Genomic DNA, 24,562 nt, shown 5'->3' on the forward strand with positions numbered 1-24,562 from the left:
ACGTCCTGTCGAGACAGAGGTGTATCGTTCTGTGATAATGCTGCTGGCGTTCGTCTCGTCCCGCAGTTGTGATGCGAACATGAAATCGATGGGTTCAGCAGGGCCATACTCAACAATCAGAAAATTAACGGCCCCGTAGGACTAGCGCCCATGAGCACAGACAAAATTAGTGTAAGGTGGCTAAGCGTCAACCGTTCGCCGTGCGGAGTTGCCGCGCAGATTGATGCGTCATGTCACGGACTGCGTGGCCCCTCCCGCCGGAGGTTCGAGTCCTCCTTCGGGCCTGGGTGTGTGTATTGTTCTTAGCATAACTTAGTTTAAGTTAGATTAAGTAGTGTGTAAGTCTAGGGACCGATGACCTAAGCAGTTTGGTCCGTTAGAAATTCACACACATTTGAACATTTGAAGCGTTCAACGAATTCTAAAGGAAAAATGTATCTACCGACTTGACAGAAAATCCTAAGAAGTTATTGTCTATGTTAAATCGCTAAACTGATTGAAGCCATTTGTCCAGACACTCTGTGACCGTAATGGCACTGAAACAGGGGATAACGCGAAAAATGCCTCAACGTTAACGTATTTTTCCTCTGTTTCATCGAGGAATTGTAGTTCCTTTTTTAAATCGTCGCATGAACGAAAAAATGACTGGTCTCGAAATCAGCGACCAAAGGACAGAAAAGCAATTGAAACAGAATCGCTCAACAGACGAAGCATCTCAGGACCTGATGGAATACCAGTTCCACTTTACACAGCGTATGCGAAAGAACTTGCCCCTTTTCTAGAGGAACGGAACGTTCATAATGATTGAAAAAACGCACACATCATTCCTGTTTTGAACAAGGGTCGTCGAACAGACGTCCAAAAGTATAGGTCTGTATTCCTGACGTCGGTCTGTTGTACAATTTTGGAACATGTTTTATGTTCGCGTTTTATGACATTTCTGAAAATCGAAAAACTCTTTTGTAAGAAGCAACATGAGTTTCGAAAATAATGATCAAGTAAATCTCAATCCACTCTATTTACCGCAAACACAGAAAATGGTAGATATAGGCGCACAGATCGATGCCGTGTTCCTTGACTTTCGGAAGGCGTAATTTAGCAATGCTGGTTAAAGAACAAAATACGAGTGTACGGAATATTGGACCAATTGTTTGGCTGGACTGAAGAGTTTCTAGCAAACAGAACACAGCATGATGTTCTGAACGGAGAGAAGTCTTCAGAAGTAAAAGTAACTTCGGGCGTGTCCCAAGGGAGTGTAGGACCATTACTTTTCACAACTGATGTTAATTACCTAGTAGGTAACATCGGAAATTCCATGAGGCTTTTCGCGGATCATGGTGTTATATATAGAGAAGTCGCGACGCTAGAAAAATGTAGCGAATTGCTGGGTGACCTACAGAAGATCGACGCTTGGTGTAGGGAGTCACGATTGACCCTCAACCTAAACAGATGTGATGTATTGCAATACGTAAATAGGATCTGGTGGTGGTGGTTAGTGTTTAACGTCCCGTCGACAACGAGGTCATTAGAGACGGAGCGCAAGCTCGGGTTAGGGAAGGATTGGGAAGGAAATCGGCCGTGCCTTTTCAAAAGGAACCATTCCGGCATTTGCCTGAAACCTAAATCAGGATGGCTGGAGACGGGATTGAACCGTCGTCCTCCCGAATACGTAAATAGGAAGACTCTTTATTGTATGATAACACGATTGCAGAACAATCAATGGAAGCAGTTACTTCCATAAAATATTGGGGAGCATGTGTACGGAGCGATTTTAAGTGGTTGCTTCCATTACCACGCGAGCCAAAATGTTTGGCGTTTCCAAAGGCAGCGCGTGGAAGATTTGTACTACATACGGGGAGAGCGGAGAAACGTCATCCGCTAAGTCACAGAGCGGATGAGCGTGTGTGTTGAGTGATCGTGAAAGACGGCCATTGAAGAGGATTGTGACGAATAATAAGAGAACGACAGCTACAAAAGTCACTGCTGAACTGACTGTTGCACTTGCGAATTCCTCAGCAACAAAACAACACGAAAGGAGCTCCATAAGTAGGGAATTGCAGGGCCATCAGGAATTTCAAAACATTCATCAGTAATGAAAATGCCCCTAAGAGAAAAAAGTGGAACCGAAGCAATAAAACCTGGGCTGTGGAGCAATAGAAGAAAGACGTCTGGTTGGACGAGTCTTCTTGCACACTGTTTTGGCGTGGGTTCGGTGATGATTTGAGCAGTCGTATAGTGGTATTTCATGGGCCCTACGGTTGCTTTGCAAGGTCGCATTACTGCCACGGATGCTGCGATCCAAGACGACAGGGACCCTGCTCACACGAGTTACATCTTCCAGCACTGGTTTTGTAAGCACGGGGAAGAATTATCGCATCTCCCCTGGCAGTCAAAGCCACCAGACCCCAATATTATGTAGCCTTTGTGGTCTATTTTGGAGAGAAGGGTGCCTGACCGCTATCCACCTCCATCATCGTTACCTGAAATTGGCACTATTTCTCAGGAAGGATGGTATAGTATTCCCTTGAAAACCATATGGCACCTGGACGACTGGAAGCTCTTTTGAATGCCAATTGTTTTCATAAACCGTATCAGCCTAGGTAATGTGTTGTGTTTTCGGTCTTTCCATGTTGTTGTCCACCGCCTATATTTATGAATTACTGCACGCCGGATTTACTCTCCTATGTAGAGGTGTAAGTAGGCAGTTTAGGTTCTTATATTGGTAACACCACCACCACGTAGCGCTCTGTATGAAAATCACTGGCTGTGCTGTGTGCAGTCTGTGGCTGGGTGACGTTGTTGGAATTTGCTATTGTAGTGTTGGGCAGCTGGATGTTAACAGCGCGTAGCGTTGCGCAGTTGGAGGTGAGCCGCCAGCAGCGGTGGATGTGCGGAGAGAGATGGCGGAATTTTGAGAGCGGATGATCTGGACGTGTGTCCATCAGAAAAAGTAAATTTGTAACATTGGATATCATGGACTGATATATATATATATATATATATATATATATATATTTATTGGATATCATGGACTGATATATATATATATATATATATATATATATATATATATATATATATCAGTCCATGATATCCAATGTTACAAATTTATATATATATACAATGAAATTTGAACACTATTAAGGTAAATACATGGTTTGTTCTCTGTCAAAATCTTTCTTTTGCTAACTATGCCTATCAGTAGTTAGTCCCTTCAGTAGTTTGAATCTTTTATTTAGCTGGCAGTTGTGGCGCTCACTGTATTGAGTAGTTCGAGTAACGAAGATTTTTGTGAGGTAAGTGATTTGTGAAACGTATAGGTTAATTTAGTCAGGGCCATGCTCTTGTAGGGATTATTGAAAGTCAGATTGCGTTGCGCTAAAAAATATTGTGTGTCAGTTGAAGCACAGTCATGTATAATTTTTCTAAGGGGACGTTTCAGAGGTTGTAACATTGCCTACCATTGCTGAAAAATTGGCTTGAGTTCGCTCATTCAATAGCAAATCTGAGGTTACAGACACCTGTTTTTTTCTTTTTTTAAAAAAATCTGTAATATTTCTAATGTATTGAGGTTTGCATCCTTTCTCCCAGTGTGTAAAATTTCTATATCTGCGACGTATTTGTGATCTTGGTTTTACCAATGTTCGATAAGCTGGAGATTAAGGAAGTGAGACATCGCCGCCGATCATACACCGATAAGTGAATCGATGGTCTGTACGCCTTCGCCACCGGCGGCGCATGTGTAAGCGTAACTCTTTGCCACCGATCAGCATCGGTGACCCGCATGCGCAGTACCGCCGCGCTGGTGCATATGAGGCTGCCCTTGGCATCTTGTCGTCAGTCTTGTGACTCACTCTCAGGATGGCCGGACGAAACGCGGCCGAAATATCAGTGGAGGAAATTTCATTTGCGCGGCTGCATGCTCGAAATTTAATGGACTATTCATTACGCCACGAGAAGTTGAAAATGCACAGTACTAATGATGTGAGTAGCTTTGGATCGGAAGCGATTCTCTCTGGTTTCAGGCGGCTAGCTCAAGTGGTAAGGAGTGCCAGTCTTGCTTGCGATATAAAGGTAGAGCTCACCATACGTAGCATCGCCGACAGAACCGGCTGTGGTCATTTAGTACAGAGCCAAGTGGAGAGTCTGAATCACAGGTCCAGACGGTTCTGCGATGTGTAAGCTGCAGATACCTCGACTTGCGCCTTAGGGTGGTGAGTTTCCGGGTTCTGCTTAATAGGTCAGGGGTCTACTAAACACAGGAAGCGACTACACAGGTATCGGCGCTGTGGGGAGGGGTATGCGCGCGTATTTGGGTTAGAGGGTCACGGGAAACTACAGAAAGAGCGCCAGTCTAAAAGGATGCAGCGCATACACTGGAAGACAGACATAGCTACAATCTGAATTGTAGTTGTAAACTGTCGTAGCTGTGTTGGAAAAGAACCAGAACTACAACTGCTCACAGAAAACACTCGTTATATGTCCGCAGCTCGTGGTGTAGTGATTAGCGTTTCTGTCTCTGGATCACTGGGTCATGGGTTCGATTCCCGGTCCGGTCAGGGATTTCCTCCGCCCGTGGACTGGGTGTTTGTGTTGTCTTCATCATAATTCTGGAAAATGGTGAGACTGGACAGTGCAAAGATTGGGTGCTGATAACCGCGTCGTTGAGCGCCCAACAAACCAAACATCATCATCATAAATCGTTACAGGTACGAAAAGCTGGCTAAAGCCAGAGATAAGTTCAGGTGAAATTTTTGCAGAGGAACTAATCGTCTCAGAAAGGATAGATTAAATACAGTGTTCATATCTGTCAGAAGTAGCTGACCTTGTAGTGAAACTGAAGTAGGTAGTTCCTGTGAGTTAGTATGGGTACAGGTTATGCCAGAAAACCAGAATAAACTAATAATTGGTTCGTTTATACTGACAGCCTGACTCAGATGATACAGTTACTGAACAGTTAAAAGAAAACTTGAATGTAATTCCAAATAGGTATCCCACTCATACAATTATAGTAGGTGGTGACTTCAATTTGTCCTCGATATGATGACAAAGATACATGTTTAAAGTCTGTGGTAGTCATAAAAAGCCTTCCGAAATCGTACTGAGTGGCTTCACAGAAAATTATTTTTAACTGTTAGTTCAGGAGCCCAACCGAAGTGTAAATGGTTGACTAAACACACTTGACCTCTTAGCAACAAACAATCAAGTGCAAATGGGTAGCATCATGTCGGATACAGGAACTACTGACCACAACTTAGTTGAAGCGGGACTGAATACGGTAACATTCAAAACCACGAAAAATAATTGCAAAATACATCTATTTAAAAAAAAACAGATAAAAATTCGCTTGGCGCCTTGCTAAGAGATATTCTCCACTCCTTCGGATATGACTATGTAAGGATACATCAGATATGGTTTACATTCTAAGAGATAGTATCGATGGCAATTCAGAGATACATATCAAATAAATTTGTAAGATATGGTACTGATCCGCCATGGTATACGAAACAGGTCAGAACACTGTTGCAGAAGCAGCGAAAAAAACATGCCAAATTTAAAAGGCTGGCGAAGTTTTACAGAAGATCGAAATTTAGTGCGAACTTCAATGTCAGACGCATTTAATAGTTTCCACAACTAACTGCCTTGAAATCTAACAGAAAACACAAAGAGTGTCTGATCATATGTAAAGTATGTCAGTGGTAAGACGCAACCAACATCTTCACTGCGCGATAACAATGGTGATGTTACTGAAGAGAGTGCCACTAAAGCACTGTTACTAAACACAGTTCTCCGAAATTACTTCGGCTAGCTGATCGAAAGATCTGTACCAAAACACTAGAAAGCTACATAAGTAACACCAACACCCAAGAAAGGAAATATTAGTGATCCACTGAATTGCAGACCCATATCGTCAACGTCGATTTGCAGTAGGATTTTGGTACATACGCTGTGCTCGAATTTCCTTGAAGAAAACGATTTATTGAAAAAGAGCCAACACGGATTCAGAAAAGATCGTACTTGTGAAATGCAACTAGCTCTTTACTCTCACGAAGTAATGCGTGCTGTCGAAGGGAGCTGTCAGACTGATTTCACATTTTTTGATTTTCAGAATGCTTTTGACACCGTTTCTCACAAGCGACTTCTAACCAAATTGCTTGACTATGGAGTATCGTCTCGGCTGTACGACAGAATTCGTGATTTCATGTCAGAAAGGTCATAGTGCGTAGTAATTGACGTAAAGTCATTGAGTAAAACAGAATTAATTTCTGGCGCTCCCCAAGCAATTGTTATAGGTCCTCAACTGTTCCTGATCTATATAAATGTTTTAGGAGACAATCTGAGCAACCCACTTAGATTGCTTGCAGGAGATGCTGTCATTTACCGTCTTGTAACCTCATCAGACGATCAAACTAATTGAAAAATTATTTAGACGAAATATCTGTATAATGCGAAAAGTGACAATTGACTCTAAATAGTGAAAAGTGTGAAGTCATCCATATGAGTGTTAAAAGGAATTCTTTAATTTCGGTTACGCCATGACTCACACAAATCTAAAGGCTGTAAATTCAACTAAATACTTAGGGGTTACGATTACGAGTAACTTAAAGTGGAACGATTGCATAGGTAATGTTGTGGGGAAAGCACACCAAAGACTGCAGTTTATCGGTAGAGCACTTAAATAATGCAACAGGTCTACTAAATAGACTGCTTACGGTACGCTTTTCCTCCATAAAAGGAGTGTTGTTTAGCGGTGTGGGATTCGCATTAGTTAGGATCGACAAACGCCATAGAAAAAGTCCTAAGAAGGGCAGCTCGTTTTGTATTATCGCGAAATAAGAGAGAGAGTGCTACGGATATGATACGCGAATTGGGGTGGCAATCATTGAAACAAAGAGTTTTCGTTGCGGCAGAATCTTCTCATTAAATATCAATCACCAAGTTTCTTCTCAGGGTATGTAAGCATTTTGTTGGCGCTTGTCTACATAGGGAGATATGATCATCATAATAAAATAAGAGAAATCAAAACTCGACCAAAAAAAGGTTTAGATGTCCGTTTTTACCGCGCGACTTTCGAGAGTGGAACGTTAGAGAAATAGCTTGAAGGTGATGGCTCTGAGCACTATGGGACTTAACATCTGAGGTCATCAGTCCCCTAGAACTTAGAAGTACTTAAACCTAACTAACCTAAGGACATCGCACACATCCATGCCCGAGGCAGGATTCGAACCTGCGACGGTAGCGGTCGCGCGGTTCCAGACTGAAGCGCCACTTCAGTCATCATAATACCTAAGAAGTCATATCACCACCAAATACTACTCGCAGGCGTCTTTTACGGATTTAAGTTCTTTCTTACACATAGTATGCAGACTTAGACTGCTTCACTTATAGTCGTCAAAACGATGTATATCTGTGAAACAGCTTTTATAACGATAAGTTAAGTCACTTATTGAGAAGTGACATGCATGGTTTAACGCCTCTAAGAACCTTCACATCACCCTCACAAAATAAAGCATTCTGATTCAACAAACATTGAATTATTGGCAATACTAATTTACTAAAGGACTAAATACGCGGGAGTGACATTAAGAAAAGACTGACCTGGTCTCTACGTCGACGATGGCAAGAACAAACTGCCACGGGTTCCGCTCGTGCTTAGACCGCTACTCAACTGAAACTGAACTGGGGATGTTAAATGAACACTGTGGCCCCAAAAGCGCTCTGCTTACCTGGTAAGAGGGAGAGAGAGAGGGGAGAGAGAGAGAGAGGAGAGAGAGAGAGAGAGAGAGAGAGAGAGAGATAGAGAGAGACAGGGAAAGAGAAGAGGCGCAAGTCTGGCACGACCAAATCCGCTCATCTGGGAACTAAATCGAAGACGTAAGTGGCCGGAAGTTACATTTGGCCTCACAAAGTGACGACAGGAGCGCTAGTAAGCTTTACTGGGAAAATATGCCGTTCGGAGTAGGCACTCGGAGGCACTGAGATTAATTCTAGGAACGCCACTCTTTCCACAGAATCGACCTCAGGGAAAGCGATAAGAGGCAGAGCGAACGATGGGACTTCGAGTAACTCGCCGTTCCGACAGGAACCTATGTACTTCTTTCCCGACAAGTTTTGTTATGAAAATACTTAAGCAAAACCGTAGTAAATACTAATAGTATGACTGCCACAGCAAGCAATTTCAGTTCAAAGCGTAAGTGATGGAATTCTACATAGACTGAGGCAGCTAAGGCAGGCCACCCCAAATGCATCCAGAAAGAATAAATATATTGAGGCAAGGTATCCGTCATTTTATAGCGGACAATATGACGAATTTCCTGACTTTTTCAAGTAATTTTTATCGTTTATGGTAGGCGACTTAAGACACTGACTTTGTTTTTCCCAACGGAACTATGCACTTTTTCCTGTGACGTTTGGAAGAAGCTTCTAAGTGAACTTCGAACACATGAGGGGCAGGAGAAGAGGTTCTACAGACGCCTGCCCTATTGTACCACATCTAAATAAAAAAATAATAAAAAAGCATGTAACTCACATACGCTTCGTGTGTTTATTATCACGGCTGTCATACCAAATGCTCAAAACCTTGACCATGCATATTGCTACACACCATAAAGTGACTCTGGAGAAATAATACTGCACATTGAATTATATCTAGAGTTAACGACAGCACAGGCCCGTTTTATAAGGCATTTAATGCCTTCGGGAGTCATCTGTGTTTCCTAATAGAACCTTTGTTTTAATTTTCGTCACAGATAAAAATGCAGAAGTGTTAAGTTGGTTGAATGTGCAGACCGTTTCGTGGTTCCTGAACGACACGTTCCGATGTTCTCCTGAGAGAGTCTGTTATTACATGGGAGGGATGGGAGGGATATCCGTCATGTAGGTACCATACTGATTGCTTAATGTTTAGTAGGATGTCTTCTAATAACTGCGGAGGCAGCATATGTCAGAAACTCGAGGTACTTGAAGATACTTAGATTCCTATCAATAAAACAGGGATCAATTATGCGGATTTTGAAAAGCTTGCACCAAACGTTGATAAACCATTAGCGTTGCTTTTATCCAATGCTTTGAGTCAGCATGGATTTTCATAGACGATCAGTGTATATTGTGAAGAGAGACTTCGCCATGGTCTACAAAGGATGATTCTTCCTCAAACAAAATTTTGCATTGATGCACCGCATCACTTAGCAATTTTAAAAGGTAACAGTCGGAGAACCCCCCCCCCCCCCCCCCCCATGAACCATGGACCTTGCCGTTGGTGGGGAGGCTTGCGTGCCTCAGCGATACAGATAGCCGTACCGTAGGTGCAACCACAACGGAGGGGTATCTGTTGAGAGGCCAGACAAACGTGTGCTTCCTGAAGAGGGGCAGCAGTCTTTTCAGTAGTTGCAAGGGCAACAGTCTGGATGATTGACTGATATGGCCTTGTAACAATAACCAAAACGGCCTTGCTGTGCTGGTACTGCGAACGGCTGAAAGCAAGGGGAAACTACAGCCGTAATTTTTCCCGAGGGCATGCAGCTTTACTGTATGATTACATGATGATGGCATCCTCTTGGGTAAAATATTCCGGAGGTAAAATAGTCCCCCATTCGGATCTTCGGGCGGGGACTACTCAAGAGGATGTCGTTATCAGGAGAAAGAAAACTGGCGTTCTACGGATCGGAGCGTGGAATGTCAGATCCCTTAATCGGGCAGGTAGGTTAGAAAATTTAAAAAGGGAAATGGATAGGTTGAAGTTAGATATAGTGGGAATTAGTGAAGTTCGGTGGCAGGAGGAACAAGACTTCTGGTCAGGTGACTACAGGGTTATAAACACAAAATCAAATAGGGGGAATGCAGGAGTAGGTTTAATAATGAATAGGAAAATAGGAATGCGGGTAAGCTACTACAAACAGCATAGTGAACGCATTATTGTGGCCAAGATAGATACGAAGCCCACACCTACTACGGTAGTACAAGTTTATATGCTAACTAGCTCTGCAGATGACGAAGAAATTGAAGAAATGTATGATGAAATAAAAGAAATTATTCAGATTGTGAATGGAGACGAAAATTTAATAGTCATGGGTGACTGGAATTCGAGTGTAGGAAAAGGGAGAGAAGGAAACATAGTAGGTGAATATGGATTGGGGGACAGAAATGAAAGAGGAAGCCGCCTGGTAGAATTTTGCACAGAGCACAACATAATCATAACTAACACTTGGTTTAAGAATCATGAAAGAAGGTTGTATACATGGAAGAACCCTGGAGATACTAAAAGGTATCAGATAGATTATATAATGGTAAGACAGAGATTTAGGAACCAGGTTTTAAATTGTAAGACATTTACAGGGGCAGATGTGCACTCTGACTACAATCTATTGGTTATGACCTGTAGATTAAAACTGAAGAAACTGCAAAAAGGTGGGAATTTAAGGAGATGGGACCTGGATAAACTAAAAGAACCAGAGGTTGTACAAAGATTCAGGGAGAGCATAAGGGAGCAATTGACAGGAATGGGGGAAATAAATACAGTAGAAGAAGAATGGGTAGCTTTGAGGGATGAAGTAGTGAAGGCAGCAGAGGATCAAGTAGGTAAAAAGACGAGGGCTAGTAGAAATCCTTGGGTAACAGAAGAAATATTGAATTTAATTGATGAAAGGAGAAAATATAAAAATGCAGTAAGTGAAACAGGCAAAAAGGAATACAAACGTCTCAAAAATGAGATCGACAGGAAGTGCAAAATGGCTAAGCAGGGATGGCTAGAGGACAAATGTAAGGATGTAGAGGCCTATCTCACTAGGGGTAAGATAGATACCGCCTACAGGAAAATTAAAGAGACCTTTGGAGATAAGAGAACGACTTGTATAAATATCAAGAGCTCAGATGGAAACCCAGTTCTAAGCAAAGAAGGGAAAGCAGAAAGGTGGAAGGAGTATATAGAGGGTCTATACAAGGGCGATGTACTTGAGGACAATATTATGGAAATGGAAGATGATGTAGATGAAGATGAAATGGGAGATACGATACTGCGTGAAGGGTTTGACAGAGCACTGAAAGACCTGAGTCGAAACAAGGCCCCCGGAGTAGACAATATTCCATTGGAACTACTGACGGCCGTGGGAGAGCCAGTCCTGACAAAACTCTACCATCTGGTGAGCAAGATGTATGAAACAGGCGAAATACCCTCAGACTTCAAGAAGAATATAATAATTCCAATCCCAAAGAAAGCAGGTGTTGACAGATGTGAAAATTACCGAACTATCAGCTTAATAAGTCACAGCTGCAAAATACTAACACGAATTCTTTACAGACGAATAGAAAAACTAGTAGAAGCCAACCTCGGGGAAGATCAGTTTGGATTCCGTAGAAACACTGGAACACGTGAGGCAATACTGACCTTACGACTTATCTTAGAAGAAAGATTAAGGAAAGGCAAACCTACGTTTCTAGCATTTGTAGACTTAGAGAAAGCTTTTGACAATGTTGACTGGAATACTCTCTTTCAAATTCTAAAGGTGGCAGGGGTAAAATACAGGGAGCGAAAGGCTATTTACAATTTGTACAGAAACCAGATGGCAGTTATAAGAGTCGAGGGACATGAAAGGGAAGCAGTGGTTGGGAAGGGAGTAAGACAGGGTTGTAGCCTCTCCCCGATGTTGTTCAATCTGTATATCGAGCAAGCAGTAAAGGAAACAAAAGAAAAATTCGGAGTAGGTATTAAAATTCATGGAGAAGAAATAAAAACTTTGAGGTTCGCCGATGACATTGTAATTCTGTCAGAGACAGCAAAGGACTTGGAAGAGCAGTTGAATGGAATGGACAGTGTCTTGAAAGGAGGATATAAGATGAACATCAACAAAAGCAAAACAAGGATAATGGAATGTAGTCTAATTAAGTCGGGTGATGCTGAGGGAATTAGATTAGGAAATGAGGCACTTAAAGTAGTAAAGGAGTTTTGCTATTTGGGGAGCAAAATAACTGATGATGGTCGAAGTAGAGAGGATATAAAATGTAGGCTGGCAATGGCAAGGAAAGTGTTTCTGAAGAAGAGAAATTTGTTAACATCCAGTATTGATTTAAGTGTCAGGAAGTCATTTCTGAAAGTATTCGTATGGAGTGTAGCCATGTATGGAAGTGAAACATGGACGATAAATAGTTTGGACAAGAAGAGAATAGAAGCTTTCGAAATGTGGTGCTACAGAAGAATGCTGAAGATTAGATGGGTAGATCACATAACTAATGAGGAAGTATTGAATAGGATTGGGGAGAAGAGAAGTTTGTGGCACAACTTGACCAGAAGAAGGGATCGGTTGGTAGGACATGTTCTGAGGCATCAAGGGGTCACCAATTTAGTATTGGAGGGCAGCGTGGAGGGTAAAAATCGTAGAGGGAGACCAAGAGATGAATACACTAAGCAGATTCAGAAGGATGTAGGTTGCAGTAGGTACTGGGAGATGAAAAAGCTTGCACAGGATAGAGTAGCATGGAGAGCTGCATCAAACCAGTCTCAGGACTGAAGACCACAACAACAACAACAGCAGTCGGAGAACTAACCAAGTTTGGAAGTCATTGCCATGACGGTGCAGTTGCCGCGAAATGTGAGGAGGATGAAATGCGATGGAATGTTGTCTTAGAAGAACAGTCGTTTGATTGATCCGTCTGGTACTTTGAAATGCCTCTTACTGACATTTGCAAGTGTGCTACTGGTACTAAAATGTTAGTTTCATTCCTTCCATCAGTTGCTCTTGTTTCTCCTTGGCGTATTTTACTCTCCACACTTTCAGTTTCTAGAACTTTCGTATAATGTTTGAAAATGCTGATCGTGAGTGCTTGACACGATATGGATACTCTTCATCACAAGCGCATCGCTACTCTAATAGTTTGGCGACATTCATCATAAACGATATTCACTTTTTCGACTCTCGTATGAATTATGAATATCTCAGTAGCTTTACGAGCAAGTTACCTGATTGCTAGAATAGCAGAACACAAACTGATGGGCTTCAAGCTCACAGATAAACGCAAGAACGATACCTGAGTCACGTGTTTGCTTGTTGTTATTGTTGTTGTTGTCGTCCTCAGTCCGAAGATTGGTTTGATGCAGCTCTCAATTCTACTTCGTCCTGTGCAAGTCTCTTCATCTCCGAGCAACTGCTGCACCCTACATCCTTCTCAATCTGCTTATTGTATTCATCTCTTGGTCTCCTTCTACGATTTTTATCTCCCCTTCCCTCACACATACACACACTTCCCCCCAGTACTAAATTGGTGATCCCCTGATGTCTCAGAATGTGTCCTACCAACAGATCACTTCTTCTAGTCAGATGGTGCCGCAAATTAGTTTTCTCGCCAGTTCTGTTCAGTACTTCCTCATTAGTTACATGATCTACCCATCTGATCTTCAGCATTCTTCTGTGGCATCACATTTCATAAGCTTCTAGTCTCTTCTGTCTACAATGTTCATCGTCCACGTTTCACTTTTATACGAGGCTACACTACAGACAAATATCTTCAGAAAGAGTGTCTAACACTTAAATCTATATTCGGTGTTAACAAATTTCTCTTCTTCAGAAACGCTTTTCTTGCCATTGCTAGTCTACACTTAATATCCTCTCTGCTTCCGCCATCATCAGTTCGTTTGCTTCCCAAAATAACAAAACTCATCTACTACTTGAAGTGTATTGTTTCCTACTCTGATTCTCTCAGCCTCACCTGATTTAATTCGACTACGTTTCTTTGTCCTTGTTTTGCTTCTGGTTATGTCCATCTTACATCCTTCTTTCAAGACACTGACTATTCCGTTCAACTGCTCTTCCAAGTCCTTTGCTGTCTCTGACAAAATTACAATCTCATCGGCAGATCTCAAAGTTTTTATTTCTTCTTCCTCGGCTTTAATTCCTACTCCAAATTTTTATTTTGTTTCCTTTATTGTTTGCTCAATTACAGATTGAATAAAATAGGGGGTAGGCTACAACATTATCTCAGTCCCTTCTAACCACTGCATTCCTTTCATGCCCTTCGACCGTCATAACTGCCAGCTGATTACTGTACAAGTTGTAAATAGTCTTTTCCTCCTTATCCTTTCTTCTGTAAGGAATTCGTGTTAATATTTTGCAGCCACGACTTATTACACTGAAAGTTCGATAATATTGACACCTGTCAGCACCTGCTTTCCTTAGAATTAGAATTATTGTATTCTTGCTTACATTTCTTATAATAGGGTAGCCGTTTGTGGATCCTCTTCTCCTGGCGGTGTGACGGTGAACTGCGGTGCTGTTATCTTGATTTAATCAAATCTCACACATGACATGCCGTTGAGGTTCTCTCAGAGGCTTCTTTCGAATGCTACAGAGAATAGTGTATAGTTCCGTTAGAAAAAAGTCGGTGTCGTAATTCGGCGACTATAAAACATAAAAATTACATGAGAACGTCAGGAAATTCGCCATATTGTCCTCTATAACTTGGCGAAAACTGCTTTCTGAATATTTGTGGGATAGCCTTTCTCAGCTGCCTCGCACTGTATGAATACTTAAGGCATTCGCGGTTACGTCCTGAAAAAAGTTGCTACAACAGGGTCGAAAAGTCGGTTATCTTATTATTTTTAGCTATTTTAAGTAATGAATCCATAGAACTTTGATGAGAATGGGGTTCTCAGTTTACAGATCGAAATTTTAACTTTTGAACTTATTTCAACGATTTGAATCCGCGCCATTCATATCATCGTACTAGAAAATACATATTAAATACAGAACTTCATCGTTACATAATCACGCTAAGAGACTATTGATTTGTAGCAGGTTTGTACCATAAGCAGTTCAAATGAACTAAAAAAATATTTCTAGCTGGTTAAAAAACAAATAACATTAAATTACGTTATGCTGTGGTATGGTTCATCATCAGACGACTATATTGAACACAAAATAGCGAAAGATGTTAATCGTAAAAATTTTTTATTTGCCCAAGCACGTACAGAAGGATTTATCGCGTTTGTAGGGATGCGGTTCTGTTGACACGATAAACCAAATTTCAAAGACGCTCTATTAAAGTTGTAGGCTGTGATCCGTTCATCAGGAGTTAGTTTAACGCGGCAGCTGACTGAAGTACAGTGGCCCTGTGCCTCATCAGATACAGATAAAATGCGAAGAATTAAAAATTATGAAAGAAACTTCACAAATGATAACAGTACAGAAATAGATAGGTGAGCTAACTGCTGACGTCTGAGCAGTATGTAAATGTGAACTTCTACGGTGTATTCCAGATGAATGTAAAGGTAACTACGGTTTCACACACCATCACAAAAATTGTGTGTGGACAATTCGTCACACCGACATTGAAAGGAGGAAGATTAACGTGATACCACATCGCAACACGAATGAGATTTTACATGTAACCATAGCTTCAAGAATTATTCCAGAGTTTCGAACTACGGTCACGCACTGTCCGAACCTTCATTCTTAGGTTTGCACGTAAACACGAACATCCACAAGATACAGAAAACATTTGTTGCTTCGAAAGATATAAAATGAACTTATTAGCTGGTATCAAAATTCTGTCTTTACGAAACAAACCGTAAGTGATCACTTACCGAGCCCAATACTGTACTAAAAAATGGTTCAAATGGCTCTGAGCACTATGGGACTTAACATCTGAGGGCATCAGTCCCCTAGAACTTAGAATTACTTAAACCTAACTAACATAAGGACAACACACACATCCATGCCCGAGGCAGGATTCGAACCTGTGACCGTAGCAGTCCCGCGGTTCCGGACTGCAGCGCCTAGAACCGCACGGCCACCGCCGCCGGCCAATACTGTACAATAACTTTTATACTCAAAGAAACAGTTTCCAATTAGTGAAGCTTGAAATTGTCGGCGAGGAGACGGCGGTCTTAACATAATTTATGAAATGAAATTTTTAACGCCTAAACCGCAATTTTCTCCCATATGCCATTAAAGCACGATAATTAGTTTCGGTTGCTTTCTTTAACATCTTCAGATCGCCCAAACAGTAAACAAGCGGAGAATATGCTGTAAAAACTACTATCACTAGCTGCAGTAATGCAGCTATATGACCGTGAGCGATCGAGGATGTAAGGCATAATGGCGGTAATTAACCCGTTTTATCCCACTGTCGCATTTTTTGAACAAAAGTTTGTAATTTTTGTGTGTACATGGATTTTGATTTTTAGTAAGTTTGTCACACTGTTGGCCTTCTTCATGCTCTTTGCTTTTACAAAAAACTGCCAGTTGTGCTGCGAGCATCTGCATAGCAACATTGTTGGTGCTGTAGTAATTGCTGTTTATGGAAAAATGACTACAAGGAAAGGGTAAGTGAGTTTTGCTATATTTGACAGTGGATAACGCTGTTATAGTTTCTAAATATGATGTATAAATACAAGAATGATAGTTTGTGTGTGTTCTTTGTTCATATCTGTTATCAACAATGGGTTATAATGCATTATAGCTAAGTGTTCCATTTTTGGAACAGTTGGATTGAATGGTTGAATTGAAATAACAGTAAAACACCTACATTTTAGGTTGACTGCCGATGAAATTATAGCATTACTGGAAGAGGATATTGATTTTTCTGATGCTGATTTATTCATAAATCCCCCTGATGTCCCATGGCGGTCAGATGAAGATTCAGGTGACGAGTGTGAAAGTGATATAAATCATCTAAGTGGCAACCAGCTAAGATCTGTTGCAGAAGCAAAGGCTACAAAAAAAGTATTGTGATGGGGCAATTGTTACCCAAGAGGTAAATATTAGATAATACTATGAATTGGAGATTTTGATTAGGAAATACGCTTATTAGAATTTTCTAAGTTATTTATCTGTATCTGTGTAAATATTATTTATGGTCTCTAGAAAGTTGATGTTTTACATTACAGGTAGGTCCTAGAGAGTCTAATGAGCCATGATGTTCAACTTCTGGTGCTGCCCATATTGACAGTGTTCTCAGTCCAAAATGTTCTACATACTATTCTTGTTGCCTGCAGAAGAAAGAGGGCTGATAGGAGATGGACTCAGAATGATATAAATGAAGTGCAGGTGAAGACGTGGACCCTTCCAGAACAAATGTCACCAGTACAGCTATTTGAACTGTTTTATGATATTATTGTGAGCATACTAGCCAGTTACACAAATATTTACGCTCATCATCAGGGAGATACAATATTCAATGTGTCAAGTGCAGAAATAAGAGTATTGTTGACCATATTTCGTCTGACACGTTACAACCCTTTACCAAGATATAGAATGGACTGGGAAATGAGCAAGGATTGCCATAATCTAGCTATGACAAAAGCAATGCCAAGGGAAAGATTTGAAAAATTTGTGTTAACAACAGCTTATCCAAAGATGACAGATTTTCAGAAGTGAGACCCATTTGGAAACTCTTGAATGATATGTGGTTAAGAGCTTTCAATAACGAAAGACTGCTATGTATTGATGAGGACATGAATCCGTATTATGGTAGACATGGAACAAAGCAACATATGGCAGGAAAACTAGTTAGGTTTGGTTATAAAGTTTGGTGTCTTTGCGCAAGACTAAGGTACCTAGTTCAATCTGAACCATACCAAGGGAGATGCAACAGGAAACACAAGACCTGAGCTTGGTGTAGGTGGTTCAGTTGTGTTAGACCTAGTATCAAAACTTCCATTTGTGAATGAACAGACATTTGATTTCTTTTTTAATAACGTTTTTACTTCGTTGCCACTTCTGGATGCACTATAAGGAAAGGGTTGCACTGGAAGAGGAACAATTTTCTCAAATAGAACAGGGGGTGCTCCTCTGCAAGACCTTCATAAAATGAAAAAAGCTCCAAGAGGAACATATGACCAAGTAACCGATAATAAATCTAGATTGACTGTGGTTCGCTACGATGACAACAGCAATGTTACCATCGCCTCAAACAGAAGTGGAGTTCCACCAACTGGACAATCCAAACGATGCAACAGGAGTGACAAATAGTTCATTGATATAATTACTCCTGCTGCAGTTCTTCGCTACAACACTTAAATGGGAGGAGTGGACAGACTTGATGAAAATATTGGAAAATACAAGATTAATTTCAGAACGAAGAAATGGTACTACCAACTTCTTGCGTTTCCATTAAATGCATCAATAAATAATGCTTGGTTGCTGTATAGACAAACAGTACAGTGTCAGGTTTCACAAGGTATGTGGTCAACTGCTGCTTTCAAAAGTGCAGCTCACGACAGTCACCTGCCCATCCAGTGCGAAATCAAAAAGCCTTCATAAAAGGCGTTCAATGATGTACGCTATGACGGACAAGACCATCTGATTGTACTATTAGGCAAACAACTAAGCTGTGGACAGTGAAAGAAGAACACAACAAAACAATATAAGAAATGTAAAATTCCTGTGCATGCAAATTGTTTTGTGTAGTTTCGTACAAACTAAAGTTGAAACTGAACTTACTAAAACACAGTGTAATTTTGTTTATTCATTATTTAGTTATATATTCACATTTTGTATAATCTGTAAACAAGCTGTATAAAATATGTAGTGAGAAAAATAAATGTAAACAAGAAAAATTTACGTTCATTTCTCACAGTATTATATGCACGGTACCTGTACCCTCCCATTCCCACTGTTCCATTTCTTGAACGTCCATTTCTTGTACTAAATATATTGTTACAATCATGAAAGTGGTATTTCTGGTTTATCTACACTCCAAACATAAGATTTAAACAGGAATCCGTAAAAGATTTGAATGACAAACATTCCTGGGACCAAATTGGTTAAGAAGGCGAATGGCATTAGTAGAAATTGCATCTTAAGCCCATTATTTGCAAATTGTACAGCAGGTATTGTACTAATAGCGGTACATGCAGTGGTTACAAGAATTGTCAGCTGTTCCATAGACTGAATTACAAAGGAGCGACCGAGCTTGGAGTAAAAGTAGTCATCTTTATAAAATTTGCTCAAGTTGAAGCATAAAAATGAAATACCTAAAGCCCAATCAATCTGGCACGACACGTCAAAACTAAGTGGGATGGTTGGGATTCTGGCATTTCAATTTTACTCTTCAACCTGTGCAAACTTCATAAAGTTGACAATTTTGTACCCCAAGCTGTGTCACTCCTTTGTAAGCCAGGCTACGGAACAGTTACAGTTCTTGTAGCCGTTACATATATTGTTCTTACTATAACACCTGTTGTACAGTTGCAACTAATGGGCTTTTGCTGCACTTTTTACTAATGCAACTGACAATTTGCCTCCTTTGCTATCCAACCTGGCTCGCTCACGATGAAAACCAATTGCAATATGACTCAGACACCATATCTGTATGATGCGAAAAATGGCAATTGACTTTGAATAACTAAATGTGCGAGGTCATCCACATGAGTCGGTTACACAATAAATCGCAGAAATCTAAAAGTTATTATTTGATCCAAATACCTAGGAATTACAATTACGAGCAACTTCAACTGGAACGATCACTTAGATAATATGTGGGAAAGGCAAATCAAAGAATGCGTTTTATTAGCAAAACACTCAGAAGATGCAACAGGTCTACTAAAGAGACAGCCTACACTACGCTAGTCCGTTCTCTACTAGAGTACTGTTGTGCTTCATGAGATCCGTGACAAGTAGTGTTGACAGAGAATATCGAAAAAGTCCAACGAAAGCCAGCTCGTTTTGTATCATCACGAAGTAGAGGAGTTTCACGGATAGGATAAGCGAGTAGGGGGTGGCAGTCGCTGTGCCGAGATCTTTTCACAAAATTTCAGTCACCAACTTCCTCCTCTGAATGCAAAAATATTTTAGCGTCGTCAACATATATAGGGAGAAATGATCATCGTAATAAAATAAGAGAAATCAGGGCTCGTAAGGAGATATTTAAGTGTTCATTTTTCCCACCCGCTGTTCGAGAGTGGAACGGTAGAGAAATAGTTTGATCGTGTTCCGAAGAACCCTCCGACAGACACTTAAGTGTGATTACCAGACCTATCATGCGATGTAAATGTAGATGAAGTAATATGTTGCCTAACTCTAGTTGGAACGTATGTTCTCGGAATCTCAATAGCAACGGCATCTATGCTACTGAATGAACATTATCATACGACCTCACTCAGATTAAAAATTTCCTGGGAATGTCGTATACAAGTTTTGATATCTCTTTTCTACGGAAGAATCAAGCATTCCGAAACAGGATACAAAACTGCGGCAAGCTTTACCACCAGGAGATCGTCTTTTAATTACTCTTTGATTTTTAGCCACAGGTAAGAGAATAAACACTTAAATATCAAATAAAATAAATATTTATTGTCCGTAGCTACATTTGGACTTATTTTACTGAATTCTTATTTGGTGATAGTTTTCACTCGCCCATGTATCTCTTGCGAGTTAGTGTCTACCAAGTCAGATATCATTCTGGAATGCTGTGCGACTCTATTTGAGTGTCTGATAGAGAAATTTTGATATTTCATAAGCTCACTCAAATACACTGATGTGTAAAACTGAAGAACGAAAATAACTTTCGCATGATGTGTAACTGCCAAATAACATAGCTCAATGAAGATTGGACGGTACACAGAAAGAACTGCTACAGTATAATACAGAAAGCAGCTGAAAGGATTACGCAATGAGACAAACAAGAATGATACTTTTATTAAAAAACAATAATTACATCGAAGTCAACGGGATTTACGATGGTCTCCTGGACATTACAAAGGCAGGACATGGTTCCTAATAGGGTATTTATTTATTTATTTATCCTGACAAGATGTGTGATCACTGCGGACAGCAATGCATGCTGTGCAACCTGCACCAATGTTGGCTACATTGTTGGTAAGGAGTTATTGTGGTAGACCGTTCCATTTCTCCACCAGGGCTGTTGGTAAGTCCTGGATGGTTGTGTGAACATGCTGAAATACGTCTCCCCAACATATCCCACACTGGCTCGATGAGATTTAAGTCGTTGAAAGGGGATGGCCAGTTCATTCACTGAATATCTCCTCGTTCCAAGAGGTCCTTCAACTGCGCAGTTCGATGCGGATCTTATCGTCACCCATAAAAGTGTACTGAGAGCGGAACGTATCCCTGGAAAGACAAAAATATGGAAGGAGTATAGTGTCACAATAACATTGACTGGTGAGTTTACTGTGTTAAAAGATTTGGAGATCAGTATGTACATGCAACATTATGCCTCCCCACATTCTATCGTCTGAATAATGGAGGTATGAGCATACGGCGACAAAGACCCTATTGTTCTCCTTAAGTAAATGAACCGGCCAATGGGCCTTATGAAAACAAATTGCTCCCTTGGGTTCTTCTTTTGTTCATTTAGGACGTAATGAATGGGCAGTAACTGTCATTATAATTACAATTAATGGTACATAATAGTAATTATAATTACCGTAATTTATAGGCAAGAAGGCGGTCGAGTATTACACTTGCACCCATTTTTATTGAGGTGCCCAAATGCTTTTAGCGTAAAGTGATAACTGTCGTTACAAAGATAGTAATTTATGTTCCAAAAATTAACATCTCCCCTCCCCCACTGGTGCATTGTGCTACTATTGGTCCAACCGTCACGAGTGCCTCCATTACTGCCCCCAGAAATCTGAGAGGAGACTTGGCTTTCTTAGTCTATACCTCGCTCGGACAACAGCACCACCATGAAGCGTCAGAGATCATCCACCGCCTGCAAGGAGAATAAAAGTTAGAAGACTGTTTGATTCGATTGTAATTGTTAACTCCTCCATCTCTCTCTCATTATTATTATTATTATTATTATTATTTGACATTTGGTAGTATTTTGTTTCTCTTACAGTCAGCAGACTCATGATGATAATGCAGTCGACCAGCCTGATTTATAGGAGCGATTAGATTTCCACCGCCTGTTTCGTCCATCTTTGAGCCTCCAGTGTAGCAGCAGCAGCAATGGTCCACCCGCAACGTATCACAGAATAATATAAAGAACTGTTCTTGTATGGCCGCGTGTTTCATCTACCAGCGACGTCAGCACCATGTTACCTCACATAATAAAGTGTTTCGATTGACAGTTATGTACAGTCTAAATATGGGTAGTAGTAAGTGTGTAGTTATCTGAGTGTCCTCTCGTCATGACTTCAGTACTCTAGTAACGTTTAAAAATTCTCACTTTAGCGGTAAGTATGTTATGCTTTCATCATATGAGTTGTGGCAGTTAGGTGAGAATTTCTCAAAGGTGGCTTCTCTGTGTTACTGGGCTGTCACACAGTGTGTGTTGATTTAAAAACTAAACTCCGTCCGATCAGGCCTTGGAAGGCCCAATGGTACGGACCGGCCGCCGTGTCATCCTCAGCCCACAGGCGTCACTGGATGTGGGTATGGAGGGGCATGTGTTCCGCACACCACTCTCCCGGCCGTATGTCAGTTTACGAGACTGGATCCGCTACTTCTCAATCAAGTAGCTCCTCAGTTTACCTCACAAGGGGTGAGTGCACCCTGCTTACCAACAGTACTCGGCAGACCGGGTGGTCACCCATCCAAGTGTTAGCCCAGCCCGACAGCGCTTAACTTCGGTGATCTGACGGGAACCGGTGTTACCACTGCGGCAAGGCCGTTGGCAGTGTGTGTTAATGGCTATCCAAAAACAATTAAAATTTACAACGATGAGGATAGGGTAGAGTAGAACCATTTACAGGAGGCAACATTCAGAAACTTGATGCGTGTTCGTTCTGATGTGCAGTGTGCAGTGAATCACAAAGTTGTGTGGTGAGATTATGTGAGCAGATTTTTTGGCAATGTTTGGCACGCTCTTTCAAAGCTGACTGATGATAACGCTTCTGATGATGTATTCACTAAAAACTTTGATATGTGTTGTGATGCTGCACACAGCATCTATGGTGCACTAACACTACCTGACGTGGGCAGATAGATGCGTGTATATTTACATACGTCCATCTTCCCCAAAATATGATCCGAAATGAAAAGAGAAAATGAACGACCCGTAAAAAAATTCTTTGTACTTTATTTCAAGTGGAGATGCAGTGCCATTGCAGCTCAGTCAGTAGTGTACTTGCACTAAGAGAAAAAATGAGAATGCCTCCATTATCTGCTGACACTAAGCTGTACAATGGTTATGTATTTTTACATGCAGTGGAACTATCCAAGCAGCGCGGGATTAGCCGAGCAGTCTTGGGCGCTGCAATCATGGACTTTGCTGCTGGTCCTGGCGGAGGTTCGAGTCCTCCTTCGAGCATGGGTGTGTGTATTTGTCCTTAGGATAATTTAGGTTAAGTAGTGTGTAAGCTTAGGGACTGATGACCTTAGCAGTTAAGTCTCATAAGATTTCACAGACATTTCAACATTTTTTGAACTACCCAAAATATGTGCTCTCCGCTGTGGCCGAGCGGTTCTTCGAGCTTCAGTCCGGAACAACGCGACTGCTACGGCCGCAGGTTCGAATCCTGCCTCGGGCATGGATGTGTGTGATGTCCTTAGGTTAGTTAGGTTTAAGTAGTTCTAAGTCTAGGGGACTGGTGACCTCAGATGTTAAGTCCCATAGTGCTCAGAGCAAATTGAACCATTTTTTTATGTGCTATCTTTTTGTAAACAAGAAGATTAGAGGAGAGATATATATTTGATAATTTCCAATTTATTCACTAGGTATACATATAATTCTTTTGTACAGAGATACATAGGTTTGACTAGAAATTACAGACATAAATTTTTCTCTGGTGGCTGTCTTAATGACTGAGTGATACTGACTAGAAAAATATTACACAGGTTCATTTCATGTGACTGTAAACATTTTTCATGCTACTTCTACACCTCCCATGGCAGTGTAAAGTAAATGTCATTTTTTATTATTATTATTCTGGATTTACAATGTGAGTACATTTTTCCAGCACCTATTCTAGATTACAGTAAGTTTATTGTTCTCCACTCTTCTCTATTTGTCCATAAATCTTTAGGAATGTTGTTCTTCCTCATTGCTGACTGAACTCCCTGTATCCATGTATCAGGTGGTCGTCCCCTTTTTCTTCTTCCAATTGGTACCCAGTCGATTATGCATTTTGGTAGCCTTTCCTGTTCCATTCGTCTGATGTGTCCATACCATTTAAGTTGTTTGTGCTCGATGAGATCAATAATTGAATTTTTACATTTCATCTTGTCTCTGATTACTTCATTTCTTATTCTTTCTCGTCTTGATATTCTTGCTGAACGTCTCCAGAAATCCATTTCTGTGGCTAATAATTTTGATTTCAGTTGCCATTTTGTTGTCCACACTTCTGAACCATATGTAATAATGCTCCTAACTATTGTTTTAAAAATCCTTATTTTGTTATCAGTTGTTATGTGTTTGTCCCAGAGAATTCCATTCAATAAAGAGATTGTCGTCTTTCCAGAATTTATTCTTGATCTAATTTCTTTGTCCTGTTTCCCATCATTTGTAATTTTCACACCTAAATATTTATATTCCTCAGTAGCTGTTATTGTTCCCATCCCTTCTTCTAATATTAAGTCTCCATTCACTCCACCAATTACCATTTACTTTGTTTTATTCATGTTTACATTTAGACCTGATTTTTTATATTCTTGAATCAATTTTCTGG

The 24,562-nt window shown here is 40.7% G+C and overlaps 1 pseudogene; it reads right to left on the reverse strand.

Moving 5' to 3' along the window:
• Positions 1–22,453: 22,453 nt before the first annotated feature.
• LOC126471845 (5S ribosomal RNA) lies at positions 22,454–22,571 on the reverse strand (annotated as a pseudogene).
• Between the last annotated feature and the right edge of the window lie 1,991 nt (positions 22,572–24,562).

Source organism: Schistocerca serialis, chromosome 3 (assembly GCF_023864345.2).
Source record: "Schistocerca serialis cubense isolate TAMUIC-IGC-003099 chromosome 3, iqSchSeri2.2, whole genome shotgun sequence".
In the NCBI taxonomy this organism is placed as follows: Eukaryota; Metazoa; Arthropoda; class Insecta; order Orthoptera; family Acrididae; genus Schistocerca; species Schistocerca serialis.